The sequence below is a fragment of the Vespula vulgaris genome, chromosome 3 (assembly GCF_905475345.1).
Source record: "Vespula vulgaris chromosome 3, iyVesVulg1.1, whole genome shotgun sequence".
NCBI classification, from domain to species: domain Eukaryota; kingdom Metazoa; phylum Arthropoda; class Insecta; order Hymenoptera; family Vespidae; genus Vespula; species Vespula vulgaris.
This window is the reverse complement of record NC_066588.1, coordinates 244,085-264,629: the sequence shown is the minus strand read 5'-3', so window position 1 is coordinate 264,629 and position 20,545 is coordinate 244,085. Positions and strand designations below refer to the sequence as shown.

The 20,545-nt window shown below is 49.7% G+C and overlaps 1 protein-coding gene across 8 annotated transcripts in view; it reads right to left on the bottom strand.

The window, feature by feature from the left end:
* The window catches only part of LOC127062222 (ankyrin repeat domain-containing protein 50-like), a 44,402-nt gene extending 24,456 nt beyond the window's left edge, over positions 1-19,946 (bottom strand). For 7 of the 8 annotated variants that reach the window (XR_007781089.1, XR_007781090.1, XR_007781091.1 and 4 more), the window contains exon 1: positions 19,657-19,946. The gene's annotated coding sequence lies outside the window, so the exon portion shown is untranslated. The remainder of the gene's footprint in view (positions 1-19,656) is intronic. The other variant, XM_050990042.1, reaches the window with a different exon arrangement.
* Between the last annotated feature and the right edge of the window lie 599 nt (positions 19,947-20,545).

Here is a 20,545-nt window from a genome sequence, read left to right as displayed (position 1 = left end):
ATCTTGGACTATACGGGACGGGAAAAAACCGAGACGAGGAAGAGAGACGGAGAGAAAAGAGAACTAGGTCGTTAAACGTTTTTCGATGGCACTACATCGCGATCTCCGTCTTTCTCTCTCCGGACCATTCGTTTCTCTTTTTCTCGCACCTCCCTTGGTTTTCCTTCTTTGTCGGCTTTTTGCACGAGTTGGTCGAGCATCGCGCGGTACGGTTAACGATCTTGCGCGATAATTCGCACGACGACGTTCTGCACGCGCGCACAGAGGGAGACGGAGAAAAGAAGAAGGGTACGCTCGGGTTCCGTGCGTGCATGCGAGAACCGGAGATAGCCTTCTTTCGGAAAAGGTCGAGGCTATCTTATTAAAGCTGCGGTATATCTTTACGGTGCCTCGAAGCTTTTACCCTCTCCTTTATTCGCGAAAATTTGAATATATATTGATGTTTTAGCATACCAACTCGTACGATCGTTGGAATAATTCGAACGACTTATTCGTTCTGGACGCAAAAACGATACGCTTACGTAACGTGACAAATGTTCCAAAATCGAGCGAGATTGAGATCGAACGAAACGACGTTATTTTTGTTGGCGAGAGACGTTCGTTGCGTCGATAAAAAACGATTCTTGAGGGAGAATCGCCGAGTTATAGCAGGTGCGAGACTTTAAAAGCGTCTAATAGGCGCGCGAAGCATTATAACGCGTCTCGTAGAGTGCTACCACCGCTGGAATGAATTTTTCTTCGCGGTAGGAAGCCACTTGGTTGAAATTTTAAAAGCAATTACCCGCTCTTGAAAGCCGGCGAGAATTCTTGCGAGCGTTTGGACGCGCTCTAGCCCTTTCTCTTTTTTTTTCTTTCCCTTCTCTTTTCTCGCGTCGTTCAAAGAACAACCGTTCCTTATCTCAGCGCTTGGAAGAGGTAACGAAGGCAGCTCGTTATTCGATCGCGTTTCGTTATTTCGAATACGAGCCGTGCCTTTGGCCGGTCTCGAAGCTCTTTCGATCGACCCAATATCTCCCGTCGTATCGCGCGTCTACGTCGAGTACAAAGCAAATAAAATTTATCCCCTCAAAAGATTCTTGCCGATGCTAGATATTGGACGCGGCTAGACGTTCTCTCTCTCTCTCTCTCATTTCCAAAATGCGCAATATCGTTTGCACGTGGAATCGTCGACAAAGACCGAGAGTACGACGAGGATGCAAAAAGTGCCCTTGAAACTCGCGCGCGTACGTATATATATATGTATATATACGTCCGTTTTATTTCCTCGCGTTGGTGCGGATAAACAAGATAATATTGTTCGATTTATCAAGGACGAAGAGACTCGATACCGTCTCTTCGCAATGGATAGAAAAATACGGTCGGACCAAAAGGCAACGGCCACGATCGAGGCTATTCCCCTCGCGAATCGCGAACCAGCGACGGGCAAAGTTAAATCCCTAGAATTTCACGAGACGAGAGGCTTCCGTTCGACTCTTCCCCAAAGAGTCGGCCCTCCTTCCTTTTTTCTCGTCGACTCGGATCCACGTAAGCGCCGAATCGAACAAATAGCGTGCGTGCTCGTTAGCCGAGTTTCTTTTTTCTTTTGTTCCGTCGTTCGACCGGATGAAGAGAGAGAAGAGATCTCACGGGGGCCTTTCCGCTCGAACGATATCGTGCGAACGAGCCGTCGTTCGCACCGACGCGTAGCCCCCATCTTTCCGAGAGATTTCAATTTACTCGGCGAAATCGCGACACAGTTTTCACCGAAATGTGCGAGATGTGGAAAAGTGGCGCGCGAGGTCGAGAAAGGTATAAAATTAGAAGCGAGAGCGTAATTAAGGAAGAATCAAGGGCTGATCGATCGTCGGAACGACGGGCCGAACGACAATCTGGGTGGAGCCGTTGCTCGGGAGCGGACGTTTCGAGGACGCGGCCTTAACGCGGCCTTAATGCCTGAGCAGAACGAAGAAAGTCGAGAGAGGACGATAAGGTGAAAAAGCGCTATGCCGAGCTATCTCCGCAGACGCAGTAGAGACGAGGGAGCGTGCCGTTAAACGCATTAAAAGCATAAATAAGAATTCCAGAGAGAGATGATCGGGCGACGGGGCGCAGGACGAGGCCGCAAATGGTCCTTTTAACGATACCCAGGTGTGTCTCGGCGCGACGGTACCGGGTACGCCCCGCGCCCCTTCTCACCTTTACCGATTTCCTTGCGAAACTACCCACGCCACCCTCCCTCCCTTCCACTCCACGCAATTATGCTAATGCGTTTCGACTTTCATTCGATTTTACGCTTGTAATTTAATCCTCTTCGCGAGATCGTTCCCCGAATCTTCGACCCGCGAACGCTTCACGTTACTTTCCTCCTTGAGTAATTCGAAAAACCCTTTCCCGATATTTACGAACGAGCCGACGAGAAAGATCGAAAGCAACAACCCCCTACGCGTTATCAAGCCCCTCGAGCGAGATTATCGATAGCTCGATGCGGATGCATAACGCGATTTCCTAGATATAAGCTCTCGATCCAATATGTTCCGACGTCGAAATCTGCAAAGTTAAGCGGATTGGAGAGCTCCGAAAGGATTGCCCGCCATGCCAGATTTCGCCAACTTTTCGGAGCGTGCAATTTGTAATCCGATATATATCGATCGAACGCACGGCGACTACTCCTTTTCTCGTGACTTTGATTCCTATCCTGCCGTGCGGTCGCAAAGAGCCGCCGCGCGAGAAGAATTCGTTCGAATCTCGCCTAATTCGTTTAATTGCCGCCATTCCTCCTCCCGACGGCGCTCTTTCTCGTCGCGTCTAGTCGGCCTCGCGAAGAAACTTTCCTGTCCACGCGAGGATCTGTGAACAAAGTTTCGTGGCTGAAAATAGTTTGGAAAAGTAACGCGACCTTCGCCTCTGATTGCGCTCTCGAAGAGTCTTGATATGGGACGTAAGGAACGAGGCAACCCCTCCCGGATAATTAGTCGTAACTAAACTCGGACAAAAAAAAACTCGAACCCTGATTATCTCGATCGAAGGGTAAGACGCTTTCGACTGCCGTTAATCTCGTAAAAACGGTACCCTGACTCGGCAGGACCGTAATTCGAGCTCTCAACGGCAAACAATGCTCGCAAATACCTACGCGTAGGAAAGGGGTACCGTCCTACGTGGATACTCTCTTTATCCTCGGTAATTTCGTATTTCCCGAATCAGAGATCGAGGCCACTTTCGATGCGAACGAATCTCACCGTCCGCTTTACGATCTCCCTTTAACGTCGTAGCCCCGAACGACCAAGCGCGGCCTTTCCCCTCCCCTTATCTCTTTGGCTCGATCGATCGAAGCGAAGATAAAATTTGAAAAAAAAAAAAAAAAAAACCGTCACAGAGTTCGATAAGCCGTTCGAAGGGCAACGACCTCGATCGGCGCGAAACGACGTTATTATTCGTTATTAAACAGGTAACGGAAGGTCTCGCCGCCGCGACCGAAAAACTAATTCTATCGAAGCTGCGACGACGAGGTGCGAGCTCTCGCTGATTCGAAAACTTTCCTAATCAAGCGTGCAGCTTTCGAAAACTCGGCTTTCAGCGACTCGTCTCTCGCTACGATCACGCGTGTAATTCCTTCGCAAAGTTTCTCGGCCCTTTTACGCGCGTTAACAGGACCCCGTTCGCCGACTACAAAATTGAAAAGAGAAAAAATGGCGTCGCCGTGTTTCGAAATAATAGCGAGCCCTTGGTTCCCCTCTAATAGTCGCGATCTCCTCGTCCCTCCGAGCCGCTAAAATCTTTGATATCTTTTTAAAGCGTATTGTTTCGAGACTGGAACGAAGGGAAGCATCGGGCTAAAGAGGGCTTTCTCGTAGAGCGCGAGATAAGGCAAAAGGGTAGTAAACGGGCAAGGCGTTCCTACCTAGCCCCACGGCGGGCGACTCGCTCGCAGATGCGGGATAAGACCCCGATGATTCCGAGGGTGCGTTCGCACCGCACGGAATACGATTACCATGGTTACATTCGTACCTGAGATTTAAGATCAAGAGGGATTTGCCGACAAAGACGTTACCTCCTTTCTTGCGTCTCCTCGAACCGCTTTGGAGTCGGATTACAACGTTCGTTACGAACATCCGAGTTTGGAAGAACGTTGGCGAAAATAAAGTTATTTTCGCCGAGCGGCCGGACGGAAAGGAACGCGTTAATGCGGCGACGACGGCGAATAACTCGGGGAAATTGTAGCGCGCTTAGGGTCGATTGGAAAATAAGTAATAAGCGGGAAGAGAGAGTGCGAGTGGAGCAAAAATGGAAGCTGAGAAGAAGAGAAAGAAGAACGGATGGATAGATGGCGCGCGTCGAAGTAGAGTTCACGGCGGTAGGAACGTACAACCGCGACAAACGCGTATTGTCCCCGACCGTCATTGTCCGCGAGCGTGCAAATCTACGCGAGCTTCCTCCGGGCTCGCGAAACAAAGCTCTTCCGACGGGATCTGCCAACGGAGAATCCGCAATTACGTCAGGGGATTACCGCCGCTCGTTCCTAAGGAGCATTAATCAACGAAGAACTTTCGGGCGGATAGAACGCGGCCGATCGCTAATCGACTCATCGTCACTCGCGTTCTCGATCGACTATAAACGACGACGATTTTAATCGGCCGCCCGAATCGTCGACGCGGATCCTTTCAACGATGTTCCAACGAAACCCCGTCGATCGATTTAGCATATAGACCCGTTGATGCAACCATAGACGGAATAATTACAACGTTTCTCTCCTGCCGTTGCCGCGTAAACGGTCCAACGGCCGAACGTATTTCGCAAAGACATTAATCATTCGGATTCCGAACGTCGCACGACACGCTCAACGAGCAAAAAGGGACGGTGGGTGACATAAATCTCGCGAATCGGCTAAATTTCGCCACCTTTGATATTTATACGGCTCGATTTTTCCTCGATCGAACGACATAATTTACGAATCCGTAACGATATCGACTTTAAACTGGAATGGAGTTTTATAAAGTCAAGACTGCCGAAACGGTTCTTTTTTTAACGGATCAAAGATTTTCATTTCTTCGAGTTCCCGAACGCTCGACCCTTCTTCGCAGCAACCTCGTCGATTCTGATAGACGCGAGTACAATGCGATGACATCCCGGAAACAGATGTCGGATCGACGTGACGTTTTACCCAGGAGCTTCTTTGAACGGCACCTCGTTACTTCCGACATAGAGAGATCACTCATTTCTAAAAGCGATTGAAAAATAACGTGCGTGAATACTAAGTACCGCTCGCTCGATGTGACGGTTCGAACGGTTCACGAGCGTATACACGAGCGCATATTTTCAGTGCTGTACGTACGTACGATCGTCATACGAATGACAATAACGACGCGCTATAGCACTGGTCCACCTATCGAAAGGGTTAATATGACCACGCAACCGCAAGACGTTGTAACGTCCTCCGAGTTTACAAGCCGAGCGACGGGAAGGGCCGAACGAACACGGTCATTATGCGGAACGGCGTACGTTATAAGCGTACGTGCACGTCGTCCGTCGACGGACGCAAGGGCTTTTAATGAGTTCCGCCGATTGTTCTCGACGACAACGACACGACGACGACGACGACGACGACGATCGCTGAACCGAGCGAGGGACGAGTAGCGTGGTAAAAGGAAGAGAAAAAAAATCTTTCGAAAATTGACAAATACATATATTCGTTCGTCCATAATAATTAAAAATCGTCCCAGACGGTACAATTAATATCGAATAAATTACCGCGCGAAATGTGTTGCGATTGTAAGGAAAATAACGGAGGAAACCGTAGCGTAAGTAAATCAAACTCGAGAAACTTTGAGATAGAAGGACAACGCACACGACTTTGTCGTTGAATATTCATCGAATATTACGGAATTGCGTCGAACGTTATCTCCGAGGCAAAGGGTAGAGTCAAAAGACGACTCGAGCCGCGGCGACTTTCGAAGAGTTATTTCGGAAGTGGATCGCTCGACCTTCTTTTTATCATTTCTTTTCTCTCGAGAGGAAGACGAATTTCGTGACGAACGTGCTGCTTTATGACCTTGCGAGATCGAAATTTCGACGTTTCCAAGAGAAACGAAGTAAAGGAAGAGAGCTCCTCTTAAAGACCGTCGAGAGTACGTCTTAAACGTGCCACGTGAATTTACCGTCGAGATCCTTTCGATGTTCGGAAGGAAAAAACCAGAAGACGACTTGGCTGTCGCGCTCCGTCACGTTCGACTTCTCCTCTCGATGTGACAGACGGAAGAGGAGATCCTAAGATCGTAAAAGAGGAATCTTCGAGAGACGAATTCGAGCTTATATAACTGGTTCTCGTCCAGCTTGGATCGACTCGATATATTTCGATCCATTCGGCCTCGCGTATTTCATCGCTTCGCAAAGATCCTTTCAATTTGGATAACCTATACTACGTACCTATGTATCTACTCGTTCGCGACGAAACGACGAGCGATCTTAAAGATCGACTGCAATTTTCTACGAACGGTTTTGCGCGAATAAGATCGTGGAAATGAAAAGTTAACCGAGTCTGTTTTAGGAATCGTCGTTTGCGAGATGGAAGACGCAGGAGAAGGGAGAGGAAGAGTTCCATAATGCAGAGCACACCGCGTGCCATTTTTCCAGCGCAAAGTGGCTTCTCTCGTGGCTCGGCCAGTCGGGGTTGGCGAACGTGATACGCGAACGACTCTTGCCAAGGAAGAAGAAGCCCGGTCACGTTGGAAATAATGCTGGTAATACCGCCTAAGTATGCGTAAGGATTATTCCCGTGGACGAGAATCGTGTTCTTGTCAAGAGATAGAGAAAGAAATAGAGATGGTACAGCGAGGATGAATCATGCCGGGATTATTACCGACGATTTATACCGTGCGCTATCTATGTCCTACGTCCGTTCCCTAGTGCATTTTTCAACGAGGTAACGACGATCGGGGGACCGAACGTTTCGCGTACCGAACCTCCCCTTCGTCTCTTGACTTTCGAGTACTTGCGCGCGCGCACCTGCGTCTCTCTCGTTCCTTACGGCGAACGAGATCACCGATCCGTGCGAAAGCAACGATATTCCCGTTGCTCCTTTACAAGGTCGTCGTGCTGCGCTCGCCGAGCTGGTGCGCGCACCAAACCTCGACTGACCTCGTAAACGAGGTCGCTCGAGACGAAGCGAAACGTTACCACGAAACGACACGAAGCGTCAAAAGTCTAGCGACTGCCGGCGAAAAGAAGAGAAAAGAAAAAGATTCGAGTAACGTCGGTGGCGTTGGACTCGCAAGACGTTCGTTCTTAGATCGCGTGGCGCGCGCGCGCGCGCGTTTTGAAAGCGGCGCCGTAGAACGCCCGAGGAATTTCGGATGTAAGCTTTAGGGAGCACGCTTCTTTCTTTGTCTCTTTCTCTCTCTCCTATTTTTCTATAGGAACACTATTATCAAACGTCTAGACGACGGAGTCGAGAACACAAAAAGCGTCTGCGTTTCGTGGCCTATCTCTCGATCAATGATACGAGAGAAATCACCGCGAACGAACGTTGCGAGAATAATTTCAACGAAACACGAAATCGTTTCTAATATTTTTTTCGAGAGATTCTTTTCGAACGTCCGACTCGTTGAGTTTCTGGAAATTGTTATTAGAGAAGGAAAAATAATAACTATAGTAGCGCTTCCCTTCGCAAACGAACTTGTTCGATAATTGCAGTCTGGCGAGATAGAAGGGCGCCAAGTTCGAGTGGCAATTAGACGGAATAACTCTCGAGATTTTTTTTTTTTTTAATCTTTTTCTTTTTATTCCGCTCGTCTTTCTCGAATCGAAGTTACGATCTCTATGAAAGAGTGGCGACTGTCGGTCGACGAGGTGTACGACTCGTAATACCTACGTGTAGATTCGCCGGTAAAGTAAATAGTAGAAATCGCTCGTAGAGTCGTAGCTGGGTAATTAAGCCGATTTATTATTTTAATTGGATCCTCTAATTGCCGGCTTAATTATTCATTGTCGAAAGACCTTCGACGTTTGTGCTTGCGACGAAAGGACCGAGAGAGAGAGAGAGAGAGAGAGAGAGAGAGAGAGAGAGAGAGAGAGAGAACTTGAACTTTCCTATCGATAATCGATATGAGCGTATTCGCACGCGCGCGCATACACACATTCTCCACATACGCGTCGAGCGTTTTCTTTCCATTCTCCGATCGATCGGAAACAGACTCTCCATTGTGCGCCGACTTTACGCGTGGAAAACGGCGCGAGAGCCGTATTAAATCTGCATTCAAAGTCGTACCTCGAGATACATATTCCTACCTACGTATACCTATATTCTCCCAGTATTCTATAGGCATAGATACCAGAAAGACTCGTTGATAATAAGAGACGATGAAAGAGAGAGAGAGAGAATCGATCTTACTTCGTGCCGCGGCCCTTCCTATCAACGCGACGAGTTTTGATAAATCGATGCGAATCGTCTGGATATGCGCGCGCTCCTATGTGTAAGTAGGAAAAAATTCTCCTCCTTCTCCTCCTCGTACGGGTCTACGACGAGCGCATATTGCGCACACATGGGGCGCGCGCGCAGAGAGTTCGAGACATCCGGTACGATACCCCCGGATTATAATGGCCCTCTAGTTCGACGCATTGTGTTCGAAGTTTACGACATTTCTGATGTCGCGCGTATATCGCCGCTTCACGAGGAGAACTTTGCTTTCGTGTAAATGTGTGTGCGTGCGACGATTAAAACGCGACGCCGACGTGGCGTCTATACGAATAGTAAAGATGTAAACGAATAACAAGCAAGATGGCAAACGATGGTCGAAAGTGCAGACGCGACCCAGAGTCTCTAGTTCGTGCCTTTGCTTTTTCGCGTCCTTTCGCCATACCTGTACCTAGCTACGCTCTCTCTCTCTCTCTCTCGCGTTTTCGTTCGACCGTTTAAGATCGTTTACCAAGGCGCGCTTAAAAACGATCCGTCCATTCTCGACGTAAGATCTTAACGATTTCTCGCCACGGGCAAATCTTGCGACGAGCGAACGCGGCCCGATGAAATTACTTAACAGGATATCCTCCGTGCGCGATCCGTTGCGTGCGTGACGCGAAGCTTTAATAAGTACGCGGATAAATTGTTTTCGTTGCTACACGTAGGAAATACGCGTAGCGATGATATCTCTCACCTACGCTCTTCCCGGTAGATAAATCAGAAAAACTTGGTCGCTCGCGTACGCGCGCGACACGCGATTAATGTATTATTCGCGCATATGCGTTTAGCTGTCGGAGATACGTAATACGGAAATATCTATACACGGGCGAGGAATCGGCGCGCATAGGTACGCATCGAAAAGGAAAGTATAAAAACGGCGTAACGATCGTACGAGAAGAAGACGTTTCTGTAATTCACACGCGGCGCCGAGTACTTTTTCATTGGCCTCCCTCAAGAGCGATAAAACTTGAAAGCGAGAGGTTCGCCCCTGTGCTATATATACGTGTGTGTGCGTGTATCCGCCAACGGAATATAACAGCCCCCCCAGTCCGGAGTCACGCTCTCTTCGAAACACGAACTCCGTATCGAACTTGTCGAGCATGCCGTCGACAGCTCGTCGTTTCTCCGATAACCAACAGCGACCTTTCAAATTCGAGAGCGCACTACCGCTAGAAGGAACGAAAACGATTTAATCGCCAATTTCGTTCATTTCCTTCCACAAAAATTCATTTCGAGTATATTTTTCGAGAAATAACGAACGCTCGTTTATCGCTCGTTTCCTCGAGGTAGGCGTCCCCTGCTATCTTCGTCTATTTCGCTTTTGCCCAATAAAAATGATATCGCATCCTCCGTCGCCTACGTTCGTTCTCAATCGACTTCCTCGTCGTTAGCGTCGTAACGAAAAAGCTGCTTTCGAACGTATCGTCGCGAAGGTACGCTTTTCCCCGACGTTCCTCGCGCTTCTTTGGCCGACGACTACGTTTCTCGCGATTCGATTTGTAACGTTGGACGGGAGAAACAAATATTTCCGAATATCTCCGTCTTATCGCGATTGTAAACTTTATAACAGGTATCTGCTTCTTACGTGCACACGTATGCACGCGTATCCGTCTGTGCAGTACGTGCGAAGACGACACGCACGCGCACAAACACACATACGTCCCAATGTTTAATTCATGACGATGCATTACTCATTCATCCGTCCTATCATGCGGAAGGTACTTCCGAGAAGAATGCCGTAACAAGTTACCGAAGGTTCTCTCTCCCCTCTCTTCGATTTCCTCGTCCAAATCGCACGGTAGGAACTTTCGGATATGAATCGAAAAATCGTCGGAGAACGCGCTCGTCCCCGGCGAAGGGACCCTGCGAACTTTGCCCTTTCCGATGCAGACTCGCTGGACCACCTTTCTCCCCGTCCATCGTTCTCCTCCCGATACTCCCAAGAGTATCGTCGAAAACGTCGTCGAGCGTTCGCTGTGTCAGTCGCATTCCGCGATTGGTATGCGATCGAAGCAAACGTTTACATCTGCCGTCGGACATCGATCGATCGCGATTCGCGACGTTGCTCGAATCCGAGTCGAAAAGAAATGGATTTACATGGCGTGGCTCGTAAATAATATCGATGAGAGAAGCGAAGCAACGGAAGCGAGAAGGGACGACCGACGTGTTTCTACCGTTCTGTCCCATTATTAAAGAGGAATGTCGATTCGGAGCTCGCGAGCGTAGTACAATTACCTCGACCTCTTCGACCCCGATCTTCGAAGAACGCAATAAGACTCGCTACGATTCGCTCTCGAATCCCTCTCCGACTCTACGCGACTGACCAACGCGTTCTACTTCCAGCCGTCCACAATCGACCCCAATTTCTTGATAGACCTTAGAGCGTCGTTAGATACCTCGTCGCGCGTAACGTATCCGTCGTTCGTTTCGCGTCGTTGAGCGAGAGACACGAATCTGCCGTTCAACGAAATGAGAAGGAGAAAAAAGAAAGGAAAAGGATCGGAAGGACCGGTCGACTATTAAATTTCGAGTTGGCTGCACCGTAATACTCGACAAAAATCCCGCGAGACCGAGGGATTTAAAGCGACGAGCGAGACGGGAAAATCTGCGCTCGCATACGCGTTCTCTCGTTATTACGTAACGTACAAATATCGTCAATTTTCGCGCGGGTAAGTCCAGGCTCGCTTTCTTACACAAAAGGGGCTGCTGGAAGAGTGGTTTGGGTTTCGGAACGAGGCTTGAAATAAAGCGCCACCCTGTAACGACGTGCACACTCGTGAACTGAATAATTCTCGAGCCCTCCGAACGAGGATGTCGCAGATGCTGCAAATCGATACTCTCATCCCTCCTCCTCCCTCCCTCTCTCTCTCTCTCTCACACACACACACTCTCCTTTCCTATTTAGTGCACTTTACGTTTCAACGTCGAGCAGCTCTTCTTTTCCACCTCCATCTCCGCACTTTTTTTTCTCGTCGTTGTTCTCCTTCTCGTAATACGTCGCTCGATAATATACGACCCGATTCGGTGAAAATCCTTTTCCGCGAGTTCCCACGTACCATTTGAAGTTTTCGTAAAGTAGGTAAACGCGATAGGTAGCTCGGAACTTTCGACGAAAGGATCCTACGTTTAGTTCCTTCTTTTTCGCGATCGCACGGAATTGTCGTCATTTTCGAGATTATTTCGCAAACTCGCATCGTTTCCAGCGATGACATCATCGGCAAGGGAAACGGTAAACGAAATTTCGTCAAGAAGATGTAAGTTGGAAGATAACGACGTTATTTTCTCGAGAACGCGACGTTCTTCGCGTGACTTGGTCGAAGACTCCGAATTAACCGATAACGTTCGGTATAACGAGAAGCATTCATATACGTCTCTCTCTCTCTCTCTCTCTCTCTTTATTCCGCCCGTCACGAGCATCTGCGTCGATAATTTATGAGTTACTTCCCCCTCCGTTAGAATTTTATCACCCTTGAATGAAAGTTTCCGCTTTTATCGCCGGCTATCCGAACAATTTCGCGTAAAAATGTAATCTTCGATTTGTCCAAAGAAGCGCGCATCTTTCGCATTCTATCTGCAGACGGACTTTCCTTTCTTTCTCTCTCTCTTTCTTTTTTTTTCGTTTTTTTCTTTCGCACGCTCGGTTCGCGCGCATGGAAACAGCAACGGCACACAACTCGGAGTTGCTTCGTTTTAGTCGCTGTTAGATAGAAATCTCCTCTAGACGCTATCCCAACGCCAGTTGACTCCTCTCGATCTCGATTTCCTTAGACTCCTACGGTTTAACAATTATTATTGTTATTATTATGTTACGTTATCGTTATTATCATCGTCGTCGTCGTCGTCGTCATTGCGACCCACGAGCGTACGTATGGCAGACTCTAATAAATATCGTGGTAAAAAAAGGAAGATGACGAAGCTCGGAACGCTCACGGCTGCTTTCACTCCGCGTGAAAATTATTCACGACTCGTATCAAGAGCGCGTATCTATATCTCTGCTTCTCTCGAGACTCAACTGCGATCTACGATTTTCTTACCGAGATCGCGTTCGGTCCATTACGTTTATTACGCTCCTGCGATCTTTCTCGCGATCCTCGCCGGTTTCTAACCGAGCGTTTCTACCGTGGTAAATCTTAAACGAACCGTGAATCATTTTTATCGAACGGACGACGTTTTTCACAGGTCGTAGAAAAGAAAAAAGTTACATCCACGAGGGCGATCCTCGGGGATCGCAAGTCCAACCGCGTAATCGACGCACCGAAGAACGATTCCAATTCCCGATTGCTCTTCGACCGGATTAACCGTTTTCATCCAACGATCCGAGAATAATGAACGAGACTATGGGCACGGTTCTAGTCAAAGTTTTAATTACCGGATTAGGCTTTGATCGAACGGTCGAGCGAATAAAACGAGAAAGAGGCAGGTTCGATGCCGTCGCGAGAAACGCGTCCGCGGGCGAAGGATGGCACGATTTCGAACGAGCAACTTTGTTAATAAAGTTGGAAAGGACGATCCGTGTAAAACGATCGATCGAAAATACCTATCGCGTAATAGATTCGAACGACGGAAAACGAATCGGTTCGTCTCGCTCGAACAATTTCTTACTCGTGGCTCGTTCCAACGAAGCCGACCGCGCGAAAGGGCATAAAAAAGCGTAGACGCGTGAGCGTGCCTTTGGCCTCGATGACATAAGCTCCACGCATCACGCGTTACGATGGCTCCCCCTCCGAGTCACGACGCGGGAGCGTAAAATTAACGCCAGGAATAACCGATTCCAACTTGGACCGCTACAAGCTGCTTGGTCGCGCGAGTTCTTGGCCGCGTAAAAGGAGAAGCGATCCGTCGGATCGAAAGATTCGAGACGCGGCGCTCGATTAAAAAATCAACTTCCCAGCGACGCGATAAGAGGAGCCTACGCGACCCAGACGCGAAGGTAGAAACGGCTAGAAGGGGAACCTTGGGAGTAAACTATCCATGGAAAGGCGAATTTCGTGACTGGACTACTTTGGCACATCGAATTTCCTTCCTAAAAGGGATAGAATTTTCTCAGCCGAGAGGAAGCAATACCTTCCTCCTCCTCGTTCGCCTCGTCAAAGGCTAAAGGGAGAGAGAGAGAGAGAGAGAGAATATAAGGCATTACGCAGCCAAGTAGACGACCCCTAGCTACTCGAAGGTCCTTCGTTATTGCGGACATTTTGCCGGCCCTACTTTTTCTACGCGATTTTCCACGCTACGTCTGTAACGAGACAGACCTTTCCGCGTTACTTCTCGACCGTGCAGAGAGAACGTTTTCCCTTGATGAAACTTTTTATTCGAGCATATTCGCGCGCTAAAGTTTCGCAAATTTGTTCCCAATCGCGTAGAACGTTCGAGAGCCAAATCGCCGCAAAAAGATGGTCGTCGTCTGCGCGAAAAATGGCATTTTTCTATCCGTCGGTCGCGGCACTATTCGTTCCATCCGCGATATACGTAGATTTATCCGATGTATACGCGTGTTTTTTCAAACTAAACGCGAATATCTTTCCTGGAATTTCACGATTTTATTCGCGACGCGTCCGATCGTTCGCGATCGATCGCGACTGGCTCTCGTCCACGGAGATAAAAGAGAATAAGGTATTTTTTTATGATAGAACATAAAAATACATCAATAACGTCCAGAGCGAACGTGCACTCGATATAACGTCACGCGTGGACACGAAAGAACTAAATGAAAAAGGAGGGAAAGGAAGGAAAACAATAGAACCATCCATCTCGCGAACGAGCTTCGAAGGGTATTTGCGCGAGAGATTATTTGCTCCGGTGCTTTCGTGTTTTTCGTAAAGCAAATATAGACCAGGGTGCCGTGACGGTCGGCTCACTTTCTCTCGATGTGCATCCAAATGCATTTTTACCCTCGCCATATCCGACTCGGTGCGTATTGTCGGACGATTTTCGCTGGTTCTACGTACAACGAAGCGCGTTAAAATTTTCAGCACGACTCGTCGTACTCGGCGTATGACGGGCGTACTCGACAAAGCGCGCTTTATTGAATTTCGCGCTAGAAACGCTGCGTGCGCGTGTGTGCGTTGCGTGCCGACTCTCTACTAAAAAATCATAAACGAAATATAATTTTATGGCGCTCTTACGCGCGAGTTATTTTTCCGATCGAATCGTACGCGAGTTCTCGGGGACCCGATCTCTCTTTCTTTCTTTTTTTTTTCTTTTTTCTTTACTTCATCCATTTCTCCGACAAAAATGGCCGGAGCAAATACGCGATCGAACGAATAGCGGGATATCGTTTGTCACGATAAGATTTCGAAAGGATCGTCTTCCACGGACCCGAGGTACGATCGCGATGGGCGTTGTACTCGAAATTACGAGCTCGTCCGAGGATTTATGACGCCGTTCGGATATATAATGCCAGCCCGACGCGAGACGCTCTCCTTCTCCATTGCTTTTCCGATATTTCCTTAATTCCCAACGTTCTCGGAGTTGCCGCTTAACGAGCGTTTATCGATGCAACGTTACTCTATTAACCCAAATACTTTATACCAAGTAGGTGCCTGTACAGGAAGCGTAGACGAAGCAGCGTCGGTGGAGGTTGAATGATAAAAAAAAGAAAGAAGAGAAAAAAGAACAGGAAAAAAGAAACGTCGACCCAGAGGATACCCAAGAAGGGCGTCCGGCTCGCTCCGTGCTAGCGTATGCTAGACTACGCGCGAGGAGACAAGTTCTAGTCGATTCGCGAACGATAGAGTTAGCGGAGCCCAGGTTATTGACATTGAAGGAAGCGGATCGATACTCAGCGTCTCAATGTCTGCTCACGGAAGTAGAATACTGATTGCTAGCATAAAGCCCATTGTGTCGGGCGCGCCTCGTTAAATATGGAGTATGGAGGCTCGAACCGAAGGAGAGAAGAGGAAGAAGGGCGTAGAAGGGTGTGGTGGGTGTCCGTCGTTTCGCCTTGGAAACACGTAATGCAGCCCGAGGAGAAGGCAGAGCCAAAGCGTCCAAAGCTTTGAACGAGCAAAGCGAGTGCTTACGTCTCTCTCTCTCTCTCTCTCTCTCTCTCTCTCTCCCCTCGCTCTTCCTGCGTCTGTGCGCGTACTCGAGGGTTCCCTCTCGTTATCGACTCGCAAGCTCTCCTTTCTCTCGCGTCCTCGCAAAGCACGACGACTGCTCCGTCACCTCGGAGTCCTAAGACCCGCATCCACGGTCCCTACGCAAACCGAATTCCCTTCGACTCGGCGACGAAACTCTCGCGAGCGAAAGTCGATGGAGAGCGGAAAGTTCGGAAGCTACACGTTCGCGTAATCGTTTTATCTTCCGACGACGAGCTGCAATAACAAAGCTGCGAAACGTCTTCTCGATCGACGCTCCCCCGACGCGACTGCTACTCGATAATGGATAACGAAAGTAAACCTCCCGCTTGTTTTCACGTCGAGCTTGTAAAAGCGAGATATCGCGATTCTTTTTTCCGCTCTTATATTCCTCGCATTCGACTCGATAAATACGATCGTAAAGATGGAGGAAGAACGAACGTAAGATAGGATTATCTCCTGGTATCGTCGATTGCATCATCCAGTTTCTATCCTATAAATATAGTTTCGCGAGAAGCGAGATACGACGCGTACGTTTCTATTCCGATCGACGCGAGATATCGACGCGTCTCTACGACGGGTCGCCTTCCTTCGTAGCCTCGCGAAACCTATACAGCGTGGTTTCCGTCCTAGCTCCGTATTCTGGAACGAAACGAACGTAGCAGTTTCGGCAAGCGTTCGATGACTCTTGCCGCGCGACCGGGAGACGGAGGGAAGGGGGATCAAGCGCGATTTAATTTACAGCGATCGCGAACGTAAACGCGCTAGGCCGATTCCGCGAAATCGAACGATTATCTACGCCTCGACGGAAACTCCGAGCGAATATATCGAGAGAAACGTTTCCACGTGATAAGTTGCGACGAGCCTTCGTATCTTCCTTTGTCTCGCCCGATCCGCGTGGCGCGTCCACCAACGAGAACGACGAGCGCGAAAGGAAGAAGGGACGAAGAGAGAAAAGAGCCGCTTTCTACGTGGATCGAAGGTCCATAGGACAGCTCGAAGGGTAACGGATCCGCCGCGACGACGCGACATCGAGTCGTCTCGCTTTCGCACGCCTCGACGTTCTCTCGCGTCCAGAGACATCGGCGGTGTCCACGGTGTCGGGAGAACCGCCGGAGTGGCTCCGAACGAAACTCGAGGAGAGAATAAATCCTCGACGAAGTCGATAATTACGAATCGATCGACGATCGGAACGGAGGCGGCAAAATCGAGGGTCACGCGCTAAACCATGCATCGAGTGGTTTGGAGAAGAGGAGGCGAAGCACGTCCTCGTTACGGAAGTCATCGCCGAGTATATTTACTCGGCCGAATGGCACGGTGCGCGTCGCTTCTCGCTCTTTCGTCCGCAGTCCGTGCTCGCGATTGCGGCTGCACCGCTCGAGACTGCGCTCTCCTTCGCCTCCACGACGAGAGGGCGCGGGGGGTTGGACAGACGCTCGCTCACGCACTCTCACCGCGCGTGCCAATATTAAATTCGACCGAATCCCGGCCCTCCCTCTTGTCCCGCGTCTAGCCGCGAAAACGAAGCGCTTCCCTAAGCGTTTCAGGGTCGCGCGCCTACGGGGAATAGAAACGCTTTCGAGGTAGGATCGTTGGAGAACGAAACTTTTCTCGGAAACCGACGACCCTCGCTATCGAGGAGAGTTGGCGCGAACTAATTTCCGACGCTGCGCGCATCGGACGAGCGGCGTATCCCTTCCTAGCAGAAACTCGCTTTTCCCGCCGATGGAAAGACGAATGCGAAAGAGTGGCAGCTGGGTCAGTGACGTCACTACCCGTCTCGCAGCTCGACTCAGCTCGGCTCGGCTCGGCTCGGCTCAGCCGTGGGGTATGGGTCAGCTTCGCCGACCACGCCGAACGTATCCGACGGGGCTTCCTTCTCGCTCTCTCGCTCGCACACGCGCGCACACGTACACCCTACTTCGCCGTTCCGCTGTACCTGCATCTCCGTCTATTCGAAGTTTATGGATCGTCGGTGCACGCGGTGCATTCTCACGAACCTGTTTCGTAACGAAACACCGACGGCCCGATATGTCGGTCGCGCGAGCTCCAAGATTCGAAGTACTCTTCTCGTCCGTCCGTCCGTTCCACGGAATACGCGATCGATACTCTCTTCTTTCCCTCTTCTTCGCTTTTTCTTTCTTTCTTTTTTTTTTTCAAAGATCGGCGCGCACACGTTCGCGCGAAAAGAAGGAACGTCGTCGGTCGGTGCGTACGACGAGCTTCTTGCCCTCGAATTACGCGATCCGTTTTCGCGAACACGCGTAGCGGTATACGCGAGGCTAAGAGAAACAAAAGCCAACGTCGATCCCGGCGGACGCTCGAACGAGAGGAGGAAGAAACGGCTAATTAGCCGACGATAATTTCTCGTTACGCTCGGCGTGACTTTACGTCACGCGCGAGACGAATTACCGCGACGTTAAAAGACGACGGATCGAAATCCAACGAACTAGCCATACGTCCGCAGAAATTTCGATCGATCGCTCGTTGCTCTTGCGTTGAAGATCAATCAGGATCGGAACGCGTTCGATTCGACGCATCGAGTACGTTTCGAGCGCGCAACCGATACACGTATTCGCGATTACGTGGACGATCATGTACGGGCAACGAGCGGGAATAACGAAGACGACATCGAAAAGTAAAAGACCCTGTTACTTCCGGGTTGCGTCTCGTTACGCGCGTACTGAACAATAAAAATTGTTCGATCGCGCGAGCCTTCGGCCATATTTAAAAGTCGACGATCGAGGACGAAAACGTCTGTATCAACGGACACGTCGTAATCGAATCGATCGTGGTTCGCTTTCGAAAAGGAACGCGTCGGTCGCAAACGCACGTACGAGTAGAAAATATAATCGTAACGTACCTATATCGTTCGTAATTTTCGATGTACCGTATAATTTCAAGTGCAACTTGCTGGGAAGCGTCTAATAACGATGATTACTCGCGGATAGAGAACTACTTGCGTGTTTCGTTCGACGATAGGCGGACGAGAGGGAGCGTTGTATCGTTCGAACGCACTGCCGATCGTTAACGACGACACAACGCGTCCATAACCTATAATAGTATCGAATTCGTTCGTACCATTGCCGTGCTTCGTACTCGAGATACGTTGTGCACAGGACGTATGCGGTTACGCTTCCGTTAGCCTAACCTAAAAGAAACAAATTTTGACCGCGTAGCATTTTTTGTTCGAAAAGTCCAAGGACGAAGGCGAATATTCGATCGAACGAGCTCGACTCGAAGGATAGCACTTTGGATCGACTGACTGCTGACTGACTGACTGACTGAGTGACTGACAGGAAGGAGAGAAAGGAAAGCGAACTTGCTCTCTCTCTCTCTCTCTCTCGCGAGAGTTATTTCGATAATCGAAGTTCGAGAAGTACGTTAAGAGAGAGAGAGAAAGAGATGAGAGATAGCATATGCGTGCGTGCGCGCGCGCGCGCGTCGTATGCGAGAAAGAAAGAACCGGTAAAGAGAACCAGTTTTCCGTTTCTTGCTTACGGAAATACGCTTCGATGTATCTGCCATCGTTACGAACAAACGCTTCGATCATTACCAGCAATAATACGATAGAAGGATTTCATCGACTTACGCTACAGGCTGTGCTCTCGATCGATACGACGTATCTCTCTCTCTCTCTCTCTCTCTCTCTCTCTCGCCCCCCGCTCATTCCCCTCTATCCACTGTTCTTTTTTCCGTCTCTTCTTCGTTCCCTAACCCCGCTCTGTCCCTTTGTTCCGTCGCGCTGGGCTACTAGAGAAAAGAGATAAAATGACGCGTACGTAGAGAGAAAGAGTACTAACGGAAATTCGAGTCAACGTTCAGAAAAAGAAAGATGAAAAAGAAGACATTTACTTCGCGAGTAAAGCAATCTTTCTTCTCTTTGGGCAGAGAGCAGAACCGCCACGTATTCCGCGAAACGAGGGAAGGAAGGTCGGGCACAAAAGCGAGAAAAAGGAAAAAAGGGAACGAACGGAACACAAGACGCGCGCGCGTTCTGTGGCGCTCTCTCTCTCTCTCTCTCTCTCTCTCTCTCTCTCTCGCTCGCTCGCTCGCTCTTCTCTACGCGTGTGTATACGCGTACGTACACGTACAGAGAATTTCTCTGGCGTCGGAGCAAAGCGTATATTTTTGTCCGGATTCTTTTCTTACCAAGGAAGAAGGAGATAAATATCGATGCTGGATCGATTTATAACTGGTCGTTGTCGGAAGAGGAACGGTCCATCCTCGGTCCGATCGATTCGCACAGACTTACGATAGGTACGCGTAATGGCGCCGTAAACAAAGAGAGAATGGACACTCCTCTTTGGGGAAACGCAAGCACGACGGCGACAACGACGACGAAGCCCGTCGACGCGACGGTGATGACGCTCGATGACGGGAGAGACTCAAGAACAAGTACGACGCAGTCCGCGGACGTCGCTCGACTGAGGCGCCGGCGTGTTTACTCCCCTCTCCGCGGCACCGCTCTCGAGCGCTCGCCCCCACCAGAGGCGCGCGCGCCGACAGTCCTCCTCGTTGCCCCTTCGATCGCGCCTATCTCCATCCCCCCTCCTTTTCGAGCCGCCGCCGCCGCCGCCGCTCCTGCCGCGTCTCCTAGCTCTCCTAGCAGCTCGTACCACCTACGGCGGCCGGGTCTCGACCGTCGTCCCACCGTCGCCTCCGTCTTTTCCTACTTTTTTCTCCCTTCGTACTTTTTGAGGACCGAGACTGGAGGTAAGAGTACGTTCTCCGTACTCCCTTAAACGCATCGCGGACTAGTCGATCGGCTTTCGATGATTCTCTTTATCGGTTTACGGGACGTCGAACGTCGATCCTATCCGGTCCGTACGTAGGTAGGTATCTTTTTCTCCTTATCCGTCTCATCGGTTAAGTCGTCTCCCAGTGCGAGCGTAGGCCGATAAATCGCGCTTAAATTCGAGGGCCGCGCGAGTATCTCGCGGAGGGCGACGCGCGCCTCTTCGAGGGTAAAGAAACTCTTGCCCTTTCGTCGCACGTAACCGCTAACGTTTCTAGCGGTGGATAGGATCCGAGTAAAACG